A 23806-nucleotide genomic window follows, 5' to 3' on the forward strand; every position below is an offset into this window, starting at 1 on the left:
CTCTTGGAAAGATTTAAAACCTGTAATCGCTCGCACGTTCCCTGAAAGCCTTTCAAATAGCCTAATTTTGTTTCAAGTGCCCGGAATCGAGACATTCCAGACCAAGTACGACACCTGCTGTGAACGCCCTTAGAAACATTTCGAATCACACTGTGAAATAAAACCGGTATTTGGATATACTTATATCCAGGATGTTATCAGGAAAAGACATTAGCTGTGTCGACCGTTTGCAGGGCTGTCTGTGCAGGAATTTCAGAAAAACGCCTGCTTCTTTACTGCTGGTAATTTATAAAGCACTTTAGCGTCCCAAATGGAACTTGCTGCTCTTCTTATTAAAACTTCATTCTGGGAGTGTTGGGACATTCTGAATCTGGGAAATAACAGCGCTAACTCATGCAGCCACAGAACAGACAAGATTTACAAGAAACAAGAGCGATCAATTAAGTTTCACTGATGGAAGGCACACACCTTATAAAAGGTGAGGAACAGCAGTGAAAATAGTGGGGGCTATACAATCGGGGCTGACAACAGCGGCGTCTCTCATAGCCTTAGTCGCTTTGGGACGTTAAACCCCATAAACCAACCAACCGCATTGAAGAACGCACGCACAAGCTTGCAATGCCAAGAAAATCAAAACATACGAAAAAAAGAAAAGAAACAAAAAGCAGCTCAGTTCTAGGCTGCTTCTAAAAAAAAGTTAGGCAGAGTTCAACCGAGCCTATACCCAAAGGTCACGAGATAGCATTTTGGCAATGTGCGAGAGAGAAGATTTTCTTCAGGCCAGCGCATTAAGTAAGCAGTGAACTATGCACATGGATTGTTGCTAAACGCACCCGCGTATGAAAATATTTTGCATGAAACGCGAAACATTTTTTCATTTCGCTCTCTTTAGCAACAATATTGCTTCTTTCGCAATGTGCAAAATTCGCGTGGGCTGCCGTCGAAAATTTTTAGCGCACGAAATTTCTGGAGCTCAAGGATTCGAGCTGCTCGCTTGTATGCTGCCATGCGTTTTAGTTCTTTAGGGAAAAAAATGCGTCTAAAGCACCCTTTCTCAGATGTTTTATTGTAAAGTACATGCATAAAATGTCGTTTTCAATGCTTTGGTGTATACTTAACACTATCAATACCGTCTGTGGTCAAAGTGTATCCAAGGCTTCAAAAAAGAGGGAGCGCACGGCGCGCGTGATATAATCTCGGTGCCAATGAGTTAATAGAAGCGTGATGTAATTTTTATTTCTGCTCTTCTAATATCACCAAGAGAATCTCTGAAAACTTGGTAAATATTGGATCTAAGAAACCTTCCTAGATGACGCCACACCATTCTGAACACTCGGGAGTTTTCTAAGGCCACATTTTGGTAACGCCTGGCTTTCGTGCCGATTAGCCATCTAATGCTTTCGCTTTAACGATATGGTGCTGGCCCATAATGATGGCGACAGCCTTGCGTGTTCTGCAGACTTCTAATACAGCTTTGCATGAACGCGATGCATAGGAGACGACGCTGCATTGGCGAGAGACTTTTTTTTTCCGCAGGAACGTTTCCTGGCCTTTCTTTGTGATTACAGCAAACGAAAATGCACTGAGTCGCCATCGGCAGCAATATCACGGAATTTGTTATAAATATGTGAAATTATCAAGTTTCTGTCTTCAGCATGTCAAAGCCTACCTCCATGTCAAACATCTTTTCCTTTAGATCTCTTCAAAAGGTCACTGACCTATGAAGTGTGTGTTTTGGTTTAAGCATTCCATTGCTTTTTACATTTACCGATGCCGAAGCTAATGCTCGGATGGAATCATGACATTTCTTGTAGTCGGGGTGGTGGTTGTGGTGATTTCTTTTATTCTCCCAAAACAGGGGACCAGTCTAAGGACCGGTAGCGCTGGCTTAGAGGAGGTCGGCGGGGATCCCTTGGGATGTCGCGGCCTCCACCGCGCGCTGGATAAGCCGGCGTTGGTCTGCCGGCTCGGAAGTACGCAGGAGAGACTCCCACGTCTCTCGGGTGTTTGGGTGGTTTAAGCATTCCATTGCTTTTTACATTTACCGATGCCGAAGCTAATGCTCGGATGGAATCATGACATTTCTTGTAGTCGGGGTGGTGGTTGTGGTGATTTCTTTTATTCTCCCAAAACAGGGGACCAGTCTAAGGACCGGTAGCGCTGGCTTAGAGGAGGTCGGCAGGGATCCCTTGGGATGTCGCGGCCTCCACCGCGCGCTGGATAAGCCGGCGTTGGTCTGCCGGCTCGGAAGTACGCAGGAGAGACTCCCACGTCTCTCGGGTGTTTGGGTGGTTTAAGCATTCCATTGCTTTTTACATTTACCGATGCCGAAGCTAATGCTCGGATGGAATCATGACATTTCTTGTAGTCGGGGTGGTGGTTGTGGTGATTTCTTTTATTCTCCCAAAACAGGGGACCAGTCTAAGGACCGGTAGCGCTGGCTTAGAGGAGGTCGGCGGGGATCCCTTGGGATGTCGCGGCCTCCACCGCGCGCTGGATAAGCCGGCGTTGGTCTGCCGGCTCGGAAGTACGCAGGAGAGACTCCCACGTCTCTCGGGTGTTTGGGTGGTTTAAGCATTCCATTGCTTTTTACATTTACCGATGCCGAAGCTAATGCTCGGATGGAATCATGACATTTCTTGTAGTCGGGGTGGTGGTTGTGGTGATTTCTTTTATTCTCCCAAAACAGGGGACCAGTCTAAGGACCGGTAGCGCTGGCTTAGAGGAGGTCGGCGGGGATCCCTTGGGATGTCGCGGCCTCCACCGCGCGCTGGATAAGCCGGCGTTGGTCTGCCGGCTCGGAAGTACGCAGGAGAGACTCCCACGTCTCTCGGGTGTTTGGGTGGTTTAAGCATTCCATTGCTTTTTACATTTACCGATGCCGAAGCTAATGCTCGGATGGAATCATGACATTTCTTGTAGTCGGGGTGGTGGTTGTGGTGATTTCTTTTATTCTCCCAAAACAGGGGACCAGTCTAAGGACCGGTAGCGCTGGCTTAGAGGAGGTCGGCGGGGATCCCTTGGGATGTCGCGGCCTCCACCGCGCGCTGGATAAGCCGGCGTTGGTCTGCCGGCTCGGAAGTACGCAGGAGAGACTCCCACGTCTCTCGGGTGTTTGGGTGGTTTAAGCATTCCATTGCTTTTTACATTTACCGATGCCGAAGCTAATGCTCGGATGGAATCATGACATTTCTTGTAGTCGGGGTGGTGGTTGTGGTGATTTCTTTTATTCTCCCAAAACAGGGGACCAGTCTAAGGACCGGTAGCGCTGGCTTAGAGGAGGTCGGCGGGGATCCCTTGGGATGTCGCGGCCTCCACCGCGCGCTGGATAAGCCGGCGTTGGTCTGCCGGCTCGGAAGTACGCAGGAGAGACTCCCACGTCTCTCGGGTGTTTGGGTGGTTTAAGCATTCCATTGCTTTTTACATTTACCGATGCCGAAGCTAATGCTCGGATGGAATCATGACATTTCTTGTAGTCGGGGTGGTGGTTGTGGTGATTTCTTTTATTCTCCCAAAACAGGGGACCAGTCTAAGGACCGGTAGCGCTGGCTTAGAGGAGGTCGGCGGGGATCCCTTGGGATGTCGCGGCCTCCACCGCGCGCTGGATAAGCCGGCGTTGGTCTGCCGGCTCGGAAGTACGCAGGAGAGACTCCCACGTCTCTCGGGTGTTTGGGTGGTTTAAGCATTCCATTGCTTTTTACATTTACCGATGCCGAAGCTAATGCTCGGATGGAATCATGACATTTCTTGTAGTCGGGGTGGTGGTTGTGGTGATTTCTTTTATTCTCCCAAAACAGGGGACCAGTCTAAGGACCGGTAGCGCTGGCTTAGAGGAGGTCGGCGGGGATCCCTTGGGATGTCGCGGCCTCCACCGCGCGCTGGATAAGCCGGCGTTGGTCTGCCGGCTCGGAAGTACGCAGGAGAGACTCCCACGTCTCTCGGGTGTTTGGGTGGTTTAAGCATTCCATTGCTTTTTACATTTACCGATGCCGAAGCTAATGCTCGGATGGAATCATGACATTTCTTGTAGTCGGGGTGGTGGTTGTGGTGATTTCTTTTATTCTCCCAAAACAGGGGACCAGTCTAAGGACCGGTAGCGCTGGCTTAGAGGAGGTCGGCGGGGATCCCTTGGGATGTCGCGGCCTCCACCGCGCGCTGGATAAGCCGGCGTTGGTCTGCCGGCTCGGAAGTACGCAGGAGAGACTCCCACGTCTCTCGGGTGTTTGGGTGGTTTAAGCATTCCATTGCTTTTTACATTTACCGATGCCGAAGCTAATGCTCGGATGGAATCATGACATTTCTTGTAGTCGGGGTGGTGGTTGTGGTGATTTCTTTTATTCTCCCAAAACAGGGGACCAGTCTAAGGACCGGTAGCGCTGGCTTAGAGGAGGTCGGCGGGGATCCCTTGGGATGTCGCGGCCTCCACCGCGCGCTGGATAAGCCGGCGTTGGTCTGCCGGCTCGGAAGTACGCAGGAGAGACTCCCACGTCTCTCGGGTGTTTGGGTGGTTTAAGCATTCCATTGCTTTTTACATTTACCGATGCCGAAGCTAATGCTCGGATGGAATCATGAACATTTCTTGTAGTCGGGGCCGCTGCCCTCAGTGCAGCTCGAGAGCTCATTGCTTGTATATTCATGTTTGAAGGCGAGGAAACGCAGCTAGGAATCAAAAGTTCAAACTTATTTGCAACTGCTCTTTGTTGAGTAATGCGCTGACGTTCCCGCATGCGCTCTTTCGATATGACGCACTCGTCAGCAAAGTTCAGACAAATTTTGCTTGTTTTTGCCTCTATTCGGCAGTTCGGTTGAAAAGAGTTGGTCCACCGCTCAAGGAAACATTCTTTATTCGCTCGCATCGCGGTGTGCTTGTAGGCAGCTTTATGCAGGCCCATCAGCAATCTTCATGGCGTTAAGGGGCCGTTCGGCGAATACCGGCATCGTGGGCACCTAAGAAAGGTTGTGTTGCCAGACAAGCGACCATTAAAAAATATCACGTTTTTAGACGGATCTCCTCATGAAGCAGAACCATAATGCGAAACGCCTTGGTAAATGTAAAAGTGCCAATTTTCTTGCAAGGAGCAAGGAAGTGGCCTTGCGGCTATCATATCACATTGGAGACACAGTGGGGAAAGTAGATAATCTCAAGCGCTCTTCGGAATAAACTGTAGTTGGAAGTTGAGCTCCGTGTGGTCTGACAAAGACAAATGGAGTAAATTTCTGATGAACATAAAAATGACTGGCCAAAATTGCACGCCGGTGGTGGAGCTGGACTCCCACCGCCGAGGGCACGTATGTAGTCCGCAAGGGTGTCATTCTTATGAGGGAGAGAAAGGTCGTCTCTTTTTTTTTCTAACAGATCTTGATCTTGAGGTTATTTAAAGCAAGTGGCGAGGACTGCGATACTAAGTAACGGCATATCAGCTGCTATTGCTTGAAACGTTGTTCTGACAGCAATTGCTGTACAACGTCGCGGGTCGAATTCTTATCGGAGGAAAGAAGCCCGTTTGCTCGACATTATTCCTCAGCTTTGGATTTCGCCATGTCTCGCGTAGTCTAGCCTCACTTTGGCATCCAAAGAGACACTAATAACTGCAGTTCTTCTGCCTTCTACACCAACAAGTTCCTGTTTCGCGCTAAAAGCTTATTTGACAACACTGATCGCTGACGCGCATAGACACTGCCTTTTTGCCTTCGCGATACTTGCGGATTTATTGCGATTAATGTCTCGGGCTTCGTGAAGGTGCTGCATAATCATAAACTTTATACACCCCTCTCCATAAATACAGAAATCGTAAAACGCACTTAAATGCTATTAGCGGTCGGAGCAGAAATGTACCAGAAACAACTGTAGCAGATACGAATGTAAATAAAGTTCGCTCTCTCTGATGGCTCATTGGCAACGACTTTGCGCGTAGAAAATTCGATTTTCCGCTGCAGGATGGAAGTTACTGTGGGCAGGGAAGATATTTCTCCAGAAGAGCTCATGCAAGTTCGTTCGTTCAAGATCGTCAAGCATTAAAGACGCGGCAAGCATGAGGGCCGCCGAAAAGGAGGAAGCGAATACGGCGTCTCGGAACGTGGGAAACAACAAGACGGCAACTCCAATTTGCTCAAGCAAGAAGGGAGGAAGATGGTGCTACATTCAGTAGCGTCCTAAGTGCGACTACCACGCAGGCTACATAAGGTGATCACCCGACCGAACAGCGGACTCAACACGCTTGCTCCTCGAGGGGAAGCTGCTACGTTTGAGGCAGTGAGCGCCGCAGTCGGTTTGAACTAAGAATCGAAAGAGGACATCATCCAGCTAAATCACGAGCACAACACCATTCTAGTGGGAACAACGAGTGAAGCAGAATGCGCAAGTACATGAGAGTGAAGGGACTTCAAATTAGATAAGAGAAGCACAAAGCCACAGCGTATCCGGCGGCCCCGGAAGAATGTGGAAAAGGAGTGATACATGGAATATCGATCTATCATACGTAAGCTATGATTCTAGATTGCCTGCACTGTTCAAGGAACCCCAAAATCTGAAGAGTCAGAACATTGGGAAAGACAACGTTAACGGTGCTGATTCTTTTCGAAGACGATAAGGTACTGTTCCATATCTACTATGGGGAGGGATCATGAAATCTCTTCTCTAAAAGAAGAAATATGAAGTGTGCAAAGCATGCAGCAGAATCGGACACAGATCGGAACTTTGCTCGGACTCGACCGACGTTAGGTGCCTCAGCTGCGGCATGAACCTGCCGCCCAACGGCCACACATGCGCACCATAGTGCATGCTCTGCGGCAAAAGACACGAGCTAGGCAACAAGAAGTGCTTGGAAATCTACCGAACCCCGTACATACTTAAGAAGAGACAGTGGGAGCGCAAGCTTCAGCAAGAAGAAGAAGAAGCAAGGCAGAAACAGTCTCCGGGCGGGACAGAGCAGATCGAGACCCATGAATGACCACAGGCGGGGAAGATCCGACTCCTTCCCACCACTAAGAAGTACTGGCTCCAGCAGCCGGCCCAGCTCTCAGAAGCTGATCCAGCTCACGGACCCGCTCGAGCTCCAGAGCCCGCTCGCGCTCCAAGGGAAGGTCCTCGTCCTCTGGGTGGAAGCAATACAATCCTAAAGAGGTGAGCTGGGTAGATAATAATAATAATAATAATAATAATAATAATAATAATAATAATAATAATAATAATAATAATAATAATTTTATTGCCACAACACATGGTGATACGTACAAACTCGGGCCTGTCAAAGCCAAGGGAGGCTTGCAGGACTAGGCCCGGCAAAATCGGCGAGCGAAAATTAAAGGCAATAAAATATCAGGGTTAGTTCACAAACACTGAAATACAAATACTAAGGAAGATACATTGTATAAAAGAGATGAAAAAAATAGATGTATAAAAGAGATATAATAATAATAATAATAATAATAATAATAATAATAATAATAATATTATTATTATTATTATTATTATTATTATTATTATTATTATTATTATTATTATTATTATTATTATTATTATTATTATTATTATTATTATTATTATTATTAGTCCTCATAGTATACACATGATAACTTGCCGGGCCTGCCGAAGCCTCTGCATGGCTTGTATGGCAGAGCCCGGCAGCGGAGCAGAATCTGAATTCACAAATAAATGGTATGCGCTTGTTCAGATTAACAGACAGCCAAATATACTATTGGAGTACACACTGAAAACTCATAATTGTGCCTTATAAACACGTTAAAGAAATATTGTTTTTAAGTTCAATACACTTTCAATGTATTAGCATAAATCAGTCAGACAAAATAAAAGAAAAGAAGACCACACTGAGCAATACCATTGTGCACATACACAGAAAGGAACAACACTATATCGGATGCTCCGAAACATCATAAAATACGTACCAAAAGCACTATGCACAACCTATTTTTGAAGTTTTATTAAAGCTCTTTTGATTCCGGATCGTGTAGTTTGTTGTAATACTGTCCCAGGAAGGTCATTAAAGGTCAGGGGAATGTAGTATTTTCTAAGGCTTTTTCCGTAACGTGTTCTTATAGGAGGTATCACAAAACCTGTATAGGCACGTAAAACTTTATCGATGCTGCGTCGCTGACGAAAGTCAGTATTCCAAAAGTACTTGGGAACAATGATGGAGAGAAAAAGGGTGTCAAAGTCTGGAAGTTTTAGATATTTAAACAATGTAATACCATGTGCAGGGGGGTTGGTGTTATAAGCAATACCTTTAAGAATGTTCTTGAGTAGCCCATTAATTTTATTTTTCCAAAACAATGAACAATTGAAAAAACAGGCTATACCATATCGTATGACAGAGTATGCTAAGGAGTGTAGGATCATTTTTTTACACGTAAAGGAACAAGCGATTGCAATCGGTAAAACATGCAAGCAATCTGTCGAAGTCTAGTACAGATAAAGGACATGTGTTTGTTCCAAGCCAAGTCGGAGTCAAAGTAGACACCCAGATATTTTACTGAATCAGTGTACTGAACGGGTGGGCATGCGCAGGACGAGCATTTGTGGGAATGAAGGTAAACAGGTATTTGTGTACTGATAGTTCGCAACGGATTAAGAAAACATACCAGTTGTGTCTAGGTTGGGTTTACATTTATCTTGTTTTCTAGAAACCATGCCATGGTTTCAGTTATGTCTAACTGTAGCATTGACACAGCGTCCTTGTAATCCATATGCCTAGCAATAATAAGTGTATCATCGCCATACTGATAAATATTACTGTATCGAATGACCGAGCTAAAATCATTAACGTTAAAGTTAAATAGTAACGGTGATAACACTGATCCTTGTGGTACACCCGTCTGAGTGAATTTTATGGTACTTCTAAATTCTCCTAAACACACTAACCGCGACCGCTGCGAGAGATAATTACGCAAAAAATCATGAAACTGGCCGCGGAAGCCATAGCTATACAACTTGCTGCACAATATGTCCCGACTGACAGAATCAAAGGCCTTGGCTAAATCCAAGAAGAGATCACATGCAATCTGGTTTCGCTCAAACGTTTCATGTAGAAAATCTGATAGGCTTTCGAAGAGCACGTTGGTACCGCAACCTGCTATGAATCCATATTGAGAAGGTGCGAACAAGTTATGCTTCTCTACAAAGCTGTACATAACATCGAGAACATGTTTTTCTAGAATTTGAGATAGTATAGGCAGTACAGATATCGGGCGATAATTTGCGGGGTTCGAAGGATCTCCATTTTTGCATAGGGGAATGATGCGCTCTTGCTTTATTTCATCGGGTATCAGGCCCATCTCTAAAATAGTGTTCAAAATAAAAAGAACCGGTTCCGTCAATACCGGCAGATTCCGCCAGATATCGTCCGCAGATATGCCATCCACACCAACAGCGCGTCTTTTCCGAGACTGTCGCACAATGTGCACTAAAGTTTCCTTATCAAGTGGTGGTAGGTAGGCCGAGTCCGTAGTAAGGTTCGCTGGCGCCTGATAATGGGATCCTTCATGACTGATACCTTGAGACCCGAACGAAAAGTGGTCATTTAGACTTTTTGCAACTTCCGACGATATCTCTCCGAATCCTTTTTTAATGTTATCAATGTAACTATGCGATTGACAACCACGCAGCTCATTTACCAGCATCCACGTTTTCTTTGCATTATTCTTAGGAGCTGAAAATTGGGTGTTATAATGCTGCCGTCTAGAAGCCCGCAGCATTGCCGTGACTTTATTTCTCGTGGCTCTGTACAAATCCCTTAGTGACTGGTTATTTGGTGATTGTCTGCATTTTTCCAAAGTTGTTCTTTTTCTTTTATAACCTTTAATATATTATGATTCAACCAGTGCAGATTGTTATGGCGCTTTTTGACAGAAACTGTTTTTTACACTTGTCACGAATATCAGAAAATATTTCTAGGAACCTCTTATAGGACGTACCTGTACATGAACTCGAGTGTACCTTTTTCCAATTTTGTTCTGAGATTAATCGGTCAAGCTTAGCTCTGTCGATTATCTCCAAACAAGTATTCCAAACGGGTCGCAAACATGGCTCATGAGCAGAGTAGATTTTACAGCCAACAAAGTAGTGGGCGGCCAGTTTTTCGGTAATTAACACGGAGTCTACACTCATACCGCCGGGAGGCCGGACTAGCACATGGTCAATGCATGACACTACAGTTCTGTCGCATACAAGTTCTTCTCTGGTTGCCTCATGGACTAGCGATTCCACTCCATATTCAGCTAATATGTTTAAATAATTATTCGCCAAGGCTTTGTCTATTTTCAAGGTGTCGATATGGAAGTCTCCTATTAGGCATAAATTACTGGAAGATGGTAACCTCTCTAAATATTGCTTTAATTCTTCTAAAAAGGATGGAGCATGCTCTGATGGTGGCCTGTAAACAGCAACTAGAGTTATCGTCATTTCGGATAGGTCCAGATCAAGTGCAAGGGACTCAGCTGTCTTAAATTCTATCTGAGCGGGTAGGGACGACCATCGTGATTTGATAAAGACCGCTAGGCCGCCGCCCCTTCCTTTGGGTCTCGTAACGTAGTATTCTTGATACCCAGGAAGACGAAACTGATGTGTCAAGTTGTCTGAAATGTTTATCTCCGTCAGAACAAAAACCTCGATAAGATGAATGATATCTCGGACACTGACTAAAAAGTGGTCCCAGTATTTCTTTATACTGCGTATGTTTACATGTATAACGGAAAAAGACGCGAGGTTTTTTCAAATACCGAGCTAAGAGCGGTACAATTGGGAATGGAATGAAACCGCCCAGACATCTTAGATCAGTTTCTGGATATCCTCTTTGGTTACTACCTTAACTAAGGAGCTGCCCTTTTCTTTTCTGGCAAAGATTTTGCCATTCTTTGTCCACACGTATTTGTACTCCATTTGTTTCGCCTTGATCCGAGTCATCCAAAAAGCTCCTTATTTGCCTGTGTTAAGTTCTCGTTCAAGAACATCACGGAGGGGATGACATTTTCTTCTGCCAGTGAACGAAGCTTCCCTCGAGCGAGAAGCCATTTATCATGAATGGATGGGGACGCAAAGCGAACGAGAACAGGTGGTGTCTTATCCTTTTTGGCAGCAAGACGATGGGCCGCAACTATGTCACCTTCGTGAAAATCGTGGAGCTCCATTTTTGCGGCCAAGTCGGCCATTACAGCTTTCAAGTTCTCGCCACTGGTGACGGCAAGACCATGCAATTCTAAATTTGAAAGCCTGCTGTACTGCTTCGCATTATTCAGCTCAACCCGAAGGTGGCTAATCTCTTCCGACTGGTGTGTCACCATTGCCGTTAGTGTAGAAACTTTCTCTTGGAGGCTTTTTTTTCCAGCATCTTGTGCTCTGTTCTGAGCGACCAGTGAGTCATAAGCCGATGATATGAACTGCACTGGATTTTGGAGGTCAGTAACCACCTGCTTCAAATTCAAGACCTCATCGATCTTGTCTTTGAGAGACAGAAGTGCATCCACCTTTCCCTGCAAGGGCACTAGGCCAACTATGGTAGTGCTAATGCTTTCCAGCTGCCGACGCAGCGCTGTTAGCTCTTGGGCTACAGATGTGCTATCTGCAGTAACATCAGATTCAGACTGTGTTGGGACATTGTTCCCTTCCGTCTGAGACGATCTACAACCCTTGCACTTCCGACCGTCTCTTTTCGCTTGACCCGTGGCCATAAATGTATTATCAGCTACACCTGAGCATGATTTGCCAAGATGATAACCGTTTCTGCATTGTGCGCAAGTCAGGTATCTGCCGTCTTTAGGAAGAACCTTCGAACACGCAGAGCAGTTTTTCCCGTCAGTGATGGCCACAAGCAAACAAAAGACAAAGTGAGAACAATTATACTGCGCAAGTGACTATTTTCATAACCATACACTTCACAGGTGCAGTCGGCGGCAAATGAAGAATCACTAATACAGAGAAGAAAAAAACGGTCACCTGTCAAGAAAGAGCGTTTCCGATATGTCAACTGAACAGAACTGCCGCCGACTGCAGAGCTGTGCTGGCTTGCCGTGACTTTTACAGGCCGCTGGTTGACGGGGGCGTCCTCTATCGATGCACCTTCGGCTTGATTCCCTGAGTGTCGACGGAAGGTGATACCGCTGACCAGGCACGGATTCAAGCTTGTCTCTGTCGGCACTGTTGGGGTCGGTGGGCGTATCCTGGCGTAGATCGCTTGTCGTGGCGCCTGTCAAGAAAGAGCGTTTCCGATATGTCAACTGAACAGAACTGCCGCCGACTGCCATAATAATAATAATAATAATAATAATAATAATAATAATAATAATAATAATAATAATAATAATAATAATAATAATAATAATAATAATAATAATAATAATAATAGTAATAATAATAATAATAATAATAATAATAATAAAAATTTTATTGCCACAACACATGGTGATACATACAAACTCGGGCCTGTCAAAGCCAAGGGAGGCTTGCAGGACTAGGCCCGGCAAAATCGGCGAGCGAAAAGTAAAGGCAATAAAATATCAGGGTAAGTTCACAAACACTGAAATACAAATACTAAGGAAGATACATTGTATAAAAGAGATGAAAAAAAAATCACATTGGAATTTGCATCAATTAAGAATTAAAACTTCACAGATTTGAGCATTTGTTTTACGGTGGCTTTAGATGTAGCCGTCAACACCTGATCAGGAAGCGTATTCAAGATTGTAGGGACATATACACATCGTCTTGCTTTGCCATATCTGGTTGCGTATCTGGCGACCGTGTAGCGTTGACAATTCCGCAGTGCTCTAGCAGAAACTGCTCTCGTCTTGAAAGCAGGATTCCAAAAGTGCCGAAGAATAACAGTGTGCTTATATAAAGTTTCAAAGGACGGAAGAACAAGAAAATTAAACAAGTTTACATGAGAGGGAAAGGAATGTTCACAGGCGGTACTTTTCAACATATATTTTAGAAGAGCGTCTACCCGATCATGCCACCTTTGTGAAGAGTGTGCAAAAAGTGTGATGCCATATCTAATAACACTGTATGCAAGTGCATGCATGATTGTCTTTTTTACCGATAAAGGTAGGAAAGATTTAACTGTGAACAGTAGCCATGCCGTTTTACGCAATCTGCCACAAACGTAAGCCATGTGACTATGCCAAGAGAGGTCGCTATCAAACTAAATCCCCAGATATTTTATGCAATCAGCCTTTTCAACAGGAGTACAATGGCAGTCTTTATCATTGTGGGAGTGCAAAAAAACCGATTCACTCAGTACTGTTGTCTTCAATGGGTTTCTAAAATAAACCAGTTTTGTTTTTTGTTGATTTACCAAAAGACCGTTCATGGAAAACCAGTTCATTGCGATACAGATATTTTCTTGCAGTAAAGCAACAGCACTTTTGTAGGAAATATGCTTCGTAAGTAAAACCGTATCATCGGCGTACTGAAAGACCAAGGCATTTGTTACTGCTGAGGCGAAGTCATTGATGAATAAATTGAAAAGTAATGGTGATAAGATAGATCCTTGAGGAACCCCAGCCCCCAACATCTGACGGCTGCTAATGGCTGTGGTGTAATCAAGGGCTACGACTTGTGAGCGATCTTCTAAATAACTTCTCAATAGGTCATGAAACGGGCCCCTAAATCCAAGCAGGTATAATTTTTGCAACAAAATTTTATGATTTACAGTGTCAAATGCCTTGACGATATCTAGAAACAAGCCACATGCAAACAGATTGTGATCAAAAGTTGCATACAATTCATCTGCAAATTCTTCGAGAAGTGAAAGCGTTCCACGACCTTCGATGAAACCAAACTGACGGTCAGACAGAATAGAAAATTTTTTCACAAAAGAAGTCATGCACTCTAGAATAAATTTTTCCATAATTTGGGATAGTACTGGCAAAACGGATATTGGTCTATAATTTTCAAGGTTCTCTCTCTTGCCACCTTTGTGTATTGGTCTCACAATCGCTGTTTTTAACATCTTGGGTATTGCGGCAGTCTCTAAGAATCCGTTAAGGATAAAAAGAAGGATATTTTCAAGACTTGCATAATTTCTCTGAAGTAGAGACGCTGCAATGCCATCAAGACCAGGTGGTTTGTTACGTTTGAAGCTGAAGATTATGATCGCCAGGTCTACTGCTGACAGTTTAGGTAAAAAGGCGGACGCAGATATGGTACGTGTCAATGAACATCTATCTTGTTGCAAGGATGAATTGGGCTGAGATACAATCGCGAAGTGCTTGTTGAATAATTCAGCTGTTTTTTGAGGACTACCTGACAAAATATCATTAATAGACGACTAATTTCTGTCCACGCCCCTTAAATTGTTAATCAGTGACCAGGTTTTGGCGGGGTTTTTGGCAGCTAGTTTAAATTGCTCACAGTAATAATGCCGTTTAGCGGAACGAATAAGCGCAACAGCTCTATTTCTTGCGGCTCTGTAGTTGATCAAAAGTTGCATACAATTCATCTGCAAATTCTTCGAGAAGTGAAAGCGTTCCACGACCTTCGATGAAACCAAACTGACGGTCAGACAGAATAGAAAATTTTTTCACAAAAGAAGTCAGTCAATAATAAGAGTAATAATAATAATAATAATAATAATAATAATAGTTTTATTTTGTCCAACTGTTTACAAAGCGTACATTCCCGCACCGCTTAAGCACTGTTGTGCTTGTCTGCGGTGCCGGCAGCCTGCGAAATACACATGTTTTCTCGGTATCTTTCTAGAACTAAATCACTGGTTTGACAATCTTATCAAAGCACAACGTAAAAACAAGCGCACATGTTACCGTCGTCGCTATCTGGACAGCGGAAATTTTTGATTAAAGCACAAGATCATTCACAGTTTTTGTACACAGGTGCGACATGTCATCATCGTTAGTCTGTGGACAGATTGAATTTTGTTAGTAACTAAAGAATTGGGCAAGCATACACAGATGCTGCATCTTTCTACGACACGGGGAAATTCCATAAAGAAACAAAGTAAAAAGGTCATTATATATAATTACACCTCTAGACACTTGAATAAAGAAAATGAAATAGTGAATGTCGAAATATAGAACGTAACACATATACAGCATTTAATGTTAAGGTGCAAACCTTTTTATAGATTTTTAAGCAAAAGATCCTTTAGTACTCGTTTTACCTTTTTATCGATCTATGGCTGATCTCGACATCGGATAGTTTATTGAATAATGCAGGCCCACAGTAAGCTCTGCACCGTTTGCCATACTTCGTATAAATTCTGGAGACGCTGAATCGTTCTATGTTTCTTAAGGTGAACTTGCTTTGAGGCTTCTCTGACTTAAACATATTGTCGTAATAGAACCTGGTATAGATAGTGTAGTTATGGAATTCTTCAAATGAGCCGCCGCGGTGGCTGAGCGGTTATGGTGCTCGTCTGCTGGCCCGAAAGACGCGGGTTCGATCCCGGCCGCGGCGGCTGGAATTTCTTTGGAGGAGAAATTCTAGAGGCCCGTGTACTGTGCGATGTCAGTGCACGTTAAAGAACCCCAGGTGGTCGAAATTTCTGGAGCCCTCTACTACGGCGTCTCTCATAGCCTTAGTCGCTTTGGGACGTTAAACCCCATAAACCAAAACCAAACCAAACCAATTCTTCAAATGGTAGTAGGTGTCCTGCCCTATAGAGGTCTTTTTTCTGTTCACCCTCTAATAGCACACGTACATACAAGAAATTTTGAACACATTTATAAATTATGCTGGTAATTTTCTTTTTTAGTGTTTCTGAGCAAAACCCGTACAGTGTTTCTGAGCAAAAGACCGTATAAGGTCTCCCCCTCCCTCTACCATAGAAATAAGGAGCCTGAGGACTTTACTAACTAATGGAAATGGTCGGGCAGCTTAGCAAGAAGGCCGGTGGCCTCGAGCGAGAAAATGCCTCGCTCAAGAAAGAAAAGAGTGGACTTGTTAACAAAGTGGGCCAAATAGATAAACCTAACCCTTGGGTAGACAACGTAGCGGAGACGCAGGTAGAAGAATCACGCTCACTCCTCAGGAAAAGAAGTATAGGCGAAGAAGTGCCTAAGATAGAAGCCAGACGAGAGAAGCTAGAGGCCAAACTAGATGAATTAAATAACAAAGTAGACAACCTAATATAAATAGTTAAGAAAAACACCGAGGAAATTCAGAGACACAGAACAGATTTCATGGGCATACGAAACTGGCAAAGAGACATGGAAAGCAGATTACTTAATGTATGCACAGTATTAAAGCTACCGACCCTGTCACCGCGGATATCCAAACAAACAATCATGTCGAGCTGCAATAGACATACGATTTGGCAGTGGAATTGCTGCGGGTTCCACTACAAAAAAAGCGGTCCTGAAGTAGCTCCTCGTAGGGAAAGACAGTGCACATATTATCGTACTACAAGAAACGGGAGGTGAAGCCCAACTATCAGGCTACTCCTCGTACATTAGGTACCACGCAGACAAACAAAGCGTAGCAACCACTCTGGTTAGAAGAAGCTTAAAAGTCATCAATCATGACACAAAAGTTGACCACATAGACCACGTCCTGGTCGAACTCACTGCAACAAAGTAACACCAGCACAGTCTATTTTACTCAATATCTATAGGAGGCCCACACAGAAGAATGTCCGTTTCGCACCCCTTCTTCTGAAGACTAAAAATACCACAGGGGCATGCCTTGGTATTGGTGGGAGACTTTAACGCTCAACACACAGCATGAATACAAGAAACATCCAGCCAAAGTCCGGGAACTCTGGCTCAGCGCGCAGCAGGAGGGCTTCAACCTACAGACTAACCCCAGACCCTTACAAGAACAGGCCACAGCGTCACGTGAGATACGTCTCTTGACCTCAGCTTTGTTAAAAGTGTAAACAAAGTAACGTGGGTTAACACGCCGGAAAGCCTGGGCAGCGGTCATTTTACACTAAAGACGGTGGTGAGCGCAGGCCCCATTAGAACGAAAGACAAAGGTCTTCACTTGGTTGAATGGTACACCTTCTGTAACATAAGGGACCAGAGACATTGACGCAGAAAGCACAGAACCGCAGAAATCACAGAATTTGACGCCTTGGCTAAACATGTACACCATGACGTGAGAAAGGCAGTTAGGGCAATAGAAGAAGACACCACTGTAGAGATGGCGGACAGATGCCTGGTTCACACGTGGGAAGCAAACTAAATCTCGAAAACAGACTCCAAAAAGGGAAGCTAAATCGAAACCTAAACGCAAGGATAGCCAGGCTCAACAAGGCGATAGAGGTGCACGCCATCCAGCTCTCTAGGCAGAATTAAGATTCCACCTGTAATAGAATGGAAGGCAGCCTAAGGATGACCAAAACATGACAACTGCTCCGCTATCTACTAGACTCCGACAGGGGAAATCCACGCAGAGGCGCCACCTTCAGAAAATCCAACACCAATACGAAGGTTCAGAGGAAGGCCTCATCAGGGAGATCCAAAAAAAAATATACATAGGAGGCACAGAACGGAACCTCTCCCTTATTGCACAGGGGCAGGTAAACCAAATCTGGAAAAGCCCATAAGCGATTCTGAAATCAAGGCGTAAATAAGCACACTTAAGACCGAATCGGCCCCGGGTCCTGATGAAGTTAGCAACAAAGCACTGCGTAACCTAGATAACAATTCGATAACAGCCCTCACCAACTTTATGCAGAAATGCTGGATAGAGGAAAAACTCACAAAACAGTGTAAGGCTGCCCAGGTCGTGCTAATTGCTAAATCAGGCAAGGAGTTCACAACAGATAACCTCAGACCCATATCTCTAACGTCGCAGTTTCCGTGCACTCCTCAAACGACCTCCAGTCATTTTGCACGTGGTATCCTTCGGCTCAAGTCGAAACCGACACAACATGAGGGAAAAAATTCAGTTAGTTCCACATGCCGATGCATGTTTACTAATATCTTGCGCACAGCGAAAAATAAAAACAAATACACGATATACAGCCTTTAATTTGTAATTTCCAAAGAGCGCTATACAATTTTATCTTGTAGCTTCATTTAAAAGTTCTTCATTTTAGATCCTTAAATTCAAATTTAGAGCTAATGTGTTTATCAATGTCTGGTAATAGGGTGACTGCATGATAAAACTTGCTACTGAACCACGCATAAATATACATTTTTTTTACAATTGAACGCAGTTTTTGGTATCTAGGGAATTCTAGAGAAGTTTTGATTGATAATTGGGGGAGAAGCGGAGCTGGAGGTTGGCACCACTGCCCGAGGGTACCGAGAACTGGGCTCGATCCGCTGCAGTGCCCTAAAAATACGGGATGTGCTGCTCACCCATACACGGCATTTCTATTAAAGGGACAGTGAGGAGAGCTCTATTGATATTTTTTTTTTATAGCGAAATCAGATAGTTCGGCATTTCATGGCTTTGTTGCCATTTGGCCGGATGCGAAAGTTGCATTTATTTCTAAGAAATTTGGATTCGAAGTTGAAAAAGTTTTTCCCCCGCTCTGATTCAAACTTGGGATTCTCTTATGACGACACAGGACCAAGTGACGTAAAACATGACGTGCACATGACGTAACGCAGACTCCGTGATTCCTGACGGCCAGCAGTGCGGCTTAGCAGCAGCCTAACAGAAAGCTACCGCCGGCCACACGTTGAAGGCATCTAACGGCTATTGCGGCCGTCGCTACCGTTGCTTCGTTTACGTTTGCACCGGCGTTTTGCCAGCGCTACGATATATCCTGCTCTCGAAGTTGTCAACGAAGCTCTCGCAAATAGACACCATTAGCATACCGTGTACATTGTTACCGATAGCGGAATACCGTGAGCCCGCCTACCGCCGGTGAGCAGGCGCTGATTAGTCCCGATGCTGAAGGTCCTCGCGTAGCTGCCGGGTACGTGGCGCCATCTGGCGACGTCAAGGAGATTTGCACATGCACTGACTGCGCCTCAGTGATTCGTAGCTTCTCGTGTTCCAGTGTCGCTAGAACTATTGGTTCTAGCAACACTATTTTGTCCTATGACGTCATCCCGCTTGCACTTGAGAGTTTGGCGTGTGGCGGCGATACCTGTATTTTTGTTCTTGCTCTTTTCTACGTTACAAGAACTTTGTTGTCAGTATGAGTGGTGTTTTTGTAATCAGGAGATGGTATTCTGTCGATACAAGCCAACTTCAATTTCTCCTCAGTGTCCCTTTAGCAACGGATACGACCAATACAATCATCCGCCCATATTTTTCTCTATTTTATTTGCCTACTGGTAGTTCCGGAAGGTAGAGCTAGGCGGGTGAGGGATGGTTCTGCTGGTGAAGAATGAGTACGCGGATTAGGTCAGCGGATCGAAGATGCGGTTGGGGGGGGGGGTGCAAGTGATTGGTGCTTCCCTAGTAGCACGCTATGTTGCCTCAGTGTGGCCACAACGTTACCTTCTAACATTGCCTTAACGTGGCTAGCGTCCTCTTTTTGCCACGTTAACACAACATACATAAGACAACGTTGAGACAATATTGTTCCAATGTTACATCAACTTTCAGTCAATGTTAAAGCAACTTCTGGAGACAATATTAATGCAACATTGCTACAACATTTTCTTAATGTTGATACAACTTTTTATTCGCACACATGCAACATTCCCACGACAATGTTACTACAATATTGCTGCAATGCTGTCATAATGTTTCAGAAACATTTAGACAGCATTCTAAATTACTGAAATATTTCAGCGACCAATAATGGCTGCTGCTCCATAAAGTGATCTCTTGAAAGACTAAACTGTGTACAATGGCATCATCATACCAGAATGGTTACAGCAGCTTAAGGTTACAAGAATGAGCAATTGAGCATTACTCCTTGCTACACAGTAATGCGGTGCTTGCTATAGAATACAAATACAAGACTGCACTGCACAACACATTGTATTTCCATACTTTCCAGACCGCTTGCTCTAAATAAATCCTTAAATGTTACATTCATTAGCTCTCTACCAGTGCTCCTATCGTTTAGATGCAACAAGATTCCATGACATGGTTATTCTGACAATTAGACTGATTTATTTAAATAAACAGAAATATAATTTCGAAAAAGGAAGCAGACTTATAATACACTCAACAATACAGCTTGAAAAATGCAACACGAGGGCTTACATTTTCACGTATATGATTTATTTATTTACTTCATAAAGAATTTTGCAACAAATCTAAAAAAAAACTACACATGTGAGCTACTCGGGAACAAGAACCAGAGCTAATGTTTTAAACAGTTACTAGGCACATTACCATAGCATGAAAACGTGCACACACCTCTCAACTGGCATGTTATAAATACAAAACACTTGAGTAAACTATTTACACAACAATAGCACACCTTGAAAACATGCACCACCTGGACTTTGTATTTCCCAAATATAACACATTCATTTTGTGCACAAAATTGCAACAAATAAACAAAGTAGCAGTTCAACCTAGTTGGCCATTCAGAAACAAGGAGCCGAGGTATTATGAACAGCAGAGTTAGTTGTTGGGCTGTTTAACATCACTGATTTAAGCGCATAGTTTTCCAGCCCTACGGAACACACACACACAGATACATGAGCTGCCGCGGTGGTTCAGTGGTTATGGTGCTCGCTGCTGGCCTGTTAAGACACGGGTCCTGGCCGCGGTGGTAGCATTTCGATGGAGGCAAAATGCTAGAGGACCATAAATGCAATCTGCATGCAAGAGATCTAAAGAATGAAGACAGGTTCCAAACTTGTCAAGCACTGCAGTGATTGCACAGAGATTTTCAAGTGCGAAGATCCTTAGCAGAAGCAGACCACAAACCACATGTGAAGCGACAGAGACGCATCATATTAAAAAAGCTGGTTCACAATGTGCGAGCAATACTTCAATTGTATGATATAATGCAGATATGATGTTTCTTTCATAGTTTTTATGATAAAGGCTGGTCTGAGGGCATTTGAGCAGTGTCTGTGCCGTTAAATAACCAGTTGTCAGTGAGCGCTGTGTTTTATCCTTCTTCCCAACTTCAGTAAAACGGCAAGTTGGTACATACTTGAAGAAAACAGCGCAGCAACAAGCACAAGAGAGAAGATGGGACAGGTGCTGACCAGCAACTGAAGGTTTATTGAAAAGGAACACTTAAAATATACTCACTTTACAACCAAGAGCCCACATGAGCTGCGCAAACAACCCCGATAAGCTATCAACTTCAGTCATGGTGGTCAAGATTCAACAGTTCACAGTCATGAACGACTGTCCGTCCTTGTTCATGATTGTGAACTATTGTATCCTGACCACCATGACTGAAGTTGACAGGTTATCAGTGTTATTCGCGCAGTTTATGCGCACTCTTGGTTGTGAAGAGAGTATGTTTTATGCGTTCCTTTTCAATAAACCTTCAGTTGCTAGTCAGCACCTGTCTCATCTTCTCTCTTGTCCCTGTTGCTGCGCTGTTTTCTTCAAGTATCCTTCTTCCCTTCTTTGGTCATGCACCGTTGCACTGGAAAACTACAAATTTAAAGTACTTTCAACATTTGCCTGAACAATTTAGCACGTCTAAAATATGCTTGTCTTCTGGTAGCCTCCAGCTGCTCACGATGATGGTCTCTTCTAATTCATGATGTCACAAGCGAAGCTGCATCCCTGCAAAAAAAGAACAAAAAATTTCCTAATATAAGCATACACGTCTAATAACAAATCTTCTACACTCCTCAAGGAACACAGACATTGGACAGCTCTGTTTAAACAACTTATGTCCAGTCACTTGGCTCAAACCAAAATAGTGAGAAAAAAAAACGCCCTTCCCTGGCACCGCGAGCATATTTTAACAGCCTGAGCAACAAATTGTTCTGAAAGTGGCTAAAAAATGCATTCATTACATAAAAGACATCGACTATTCATGCCACCTAAAATTCCTCCAAAGCAAGCAAATAATTTACAAACAAAAATTCCCATTCCCGCACCTCACAGCGATTGCCAGTGCTGCTGTCTCGCTTGAATCCTGCCTTACAAGTGGACATATTGGTGTCATCCATGGGGACGGCCATTCAATTGCTTAAAACCACAAGGGCGTTTGTAGATGAAGGCGTAGCCGGCTGGAGGTGGTTGCACATCACTCGCTTTGTCTTCCCTCAATTTTGCCATGGCAGGTGGCCGACAAAGTAAACCAAGCGAAGAGGGCAGGCCCAGCCTATAGTCTTTTTCAGTCTCACTGCTGTGCACAATTTGAAAGGCAAAGTTGCTAACGGCCGATTCTTCCTGGGCTACATAAGCTAGATCACAAACTGATGATGGGTGCAGGGGTCAAGTGGATGCAGCTAGCACAGGAAAGGGCTAATTTGGGGAATATGGGAGAGGCTGTCGCCCTGCAGTGGGTATAGTCTGGCTGACGATGATGAAGAATGATTGAACACAATGAATATTTCACTTTTCTTACCCTTGGCGCAAATCGCTGCACAGTCCCATAAATGTTGGTTATAAGGGTATACATCTGATTGGGAATGAGAGGGCAAAGACTAGTATAATGCAGCAGCGTCAGTTTCGAGTGAAAGAACAAATTCTGGTTCCTTGCTTAAAATGCCGCTGGATTTATACTATCTTCCAGTAGAATGCATGAGAACTGGTGTAATGCCCTCGCACAAAGTGCAGACGTTAAGGAACATGCACATGTTCTTCCAGAGAACGAAACATTCCAAAGTAGTGGTAATGACCATCGGTCATCACTGCTGGATCAGTATGCCTCTGCGTCTTTAGTAATTTTCTAGCATCCGTGGGTAACTCTGGATGGTATGGCTTCAGCACTTTAAGCAGGGAATGCAGGTGAGAAGCAGGCTATTAATTGCCCACTCGCGCAAGTCGTGCTCTAGACATTGAGTAGCGGCACCAGACTCAAGTGTCATCCTATCTTCATAAACCACCAACTCCTTATTGTCAGAAATCCGCGACAACTCCTATGTTGCCCTTTATATGTCAGAGATGCTGCTAGCGGTGCTAAAATCCGACAAGTGAACTGCGGCTTTCAACTGCGTCCTCGCCTGGCGCTGATAAAGAGGATAAAATAATATTATGCGATCAAAAGGCATCTTGATACTGTTCTGCTCATGTTGCGTACAATCTGCTGCCATGACCATTATCAAGCCTAACAACAGAAAAACAGTTTTCTAGTTCGTCGTGAACAACCTCTGCTGTTCTTCGGCGTCGTTGCTGAATGGACACTTCGCTTAGCGAACACTTCATTCTCTTCATGATACAACGAATGTAACACTTTATCAAACTATCACGAAGAACCAACACAACTCACAGCACAACAATGGAAGTCTAGAAATCACTCACCATTGAGTCATCCTCTGGGCAAGCCTTTGTTGTTTCAGCTGAATTCCAGTGAAACCACAACGAAACACAGCAGCGCGGGCACGGCGACCGCAAGAAAAACTGTACTAGAAGAACAAAAAACGTGAATATCTTGCCACGACTGCCGCTGACACGCAACGCAGGTTCTCCGATGAGCGCGCATCGCAGGATTGGCTCTCAGCGCGGCCGCGGTTTGGATTTGTGATAGTGATCTCCATGGCCATTAGACTGCGGGGCGTCAGTGAAACCAGAACTAAATTTCTTCGGCAGTTTTAATTTTGTCTGCATGTTTAATTGAAAAACAAAGTACTTCCAGCTCATTAAAAATATTTTAGATAGAAATATATCTTTCTACATTAGTATCACAGAGTGCAAGTATACTTGGACTGCTCACCATTTGCATATGCAAACTTGCAAACTTGCCCTCGAAGTAAAAATTAATAAATAAATAAATAAATTAATACTGTCATGGTGAGTAGAAGTGATCTGGTACCGGCTTTTCTATTTGGGCTT

The sequence above is a fragment of the Amblyomma mixtum genome, chromosome 4, assembly GCF_055824585.1.
Source record: "Amblyomma mixtum isolate Tamu chromosome 4, ASM5582458v1, whole genome shotgun sequence".
NCBI lineage: Eukaryota > Metazoa > Arthropoda > Arachnida > Ixodida > Ixodidae > Amblyomma > Amblyomma mixtum.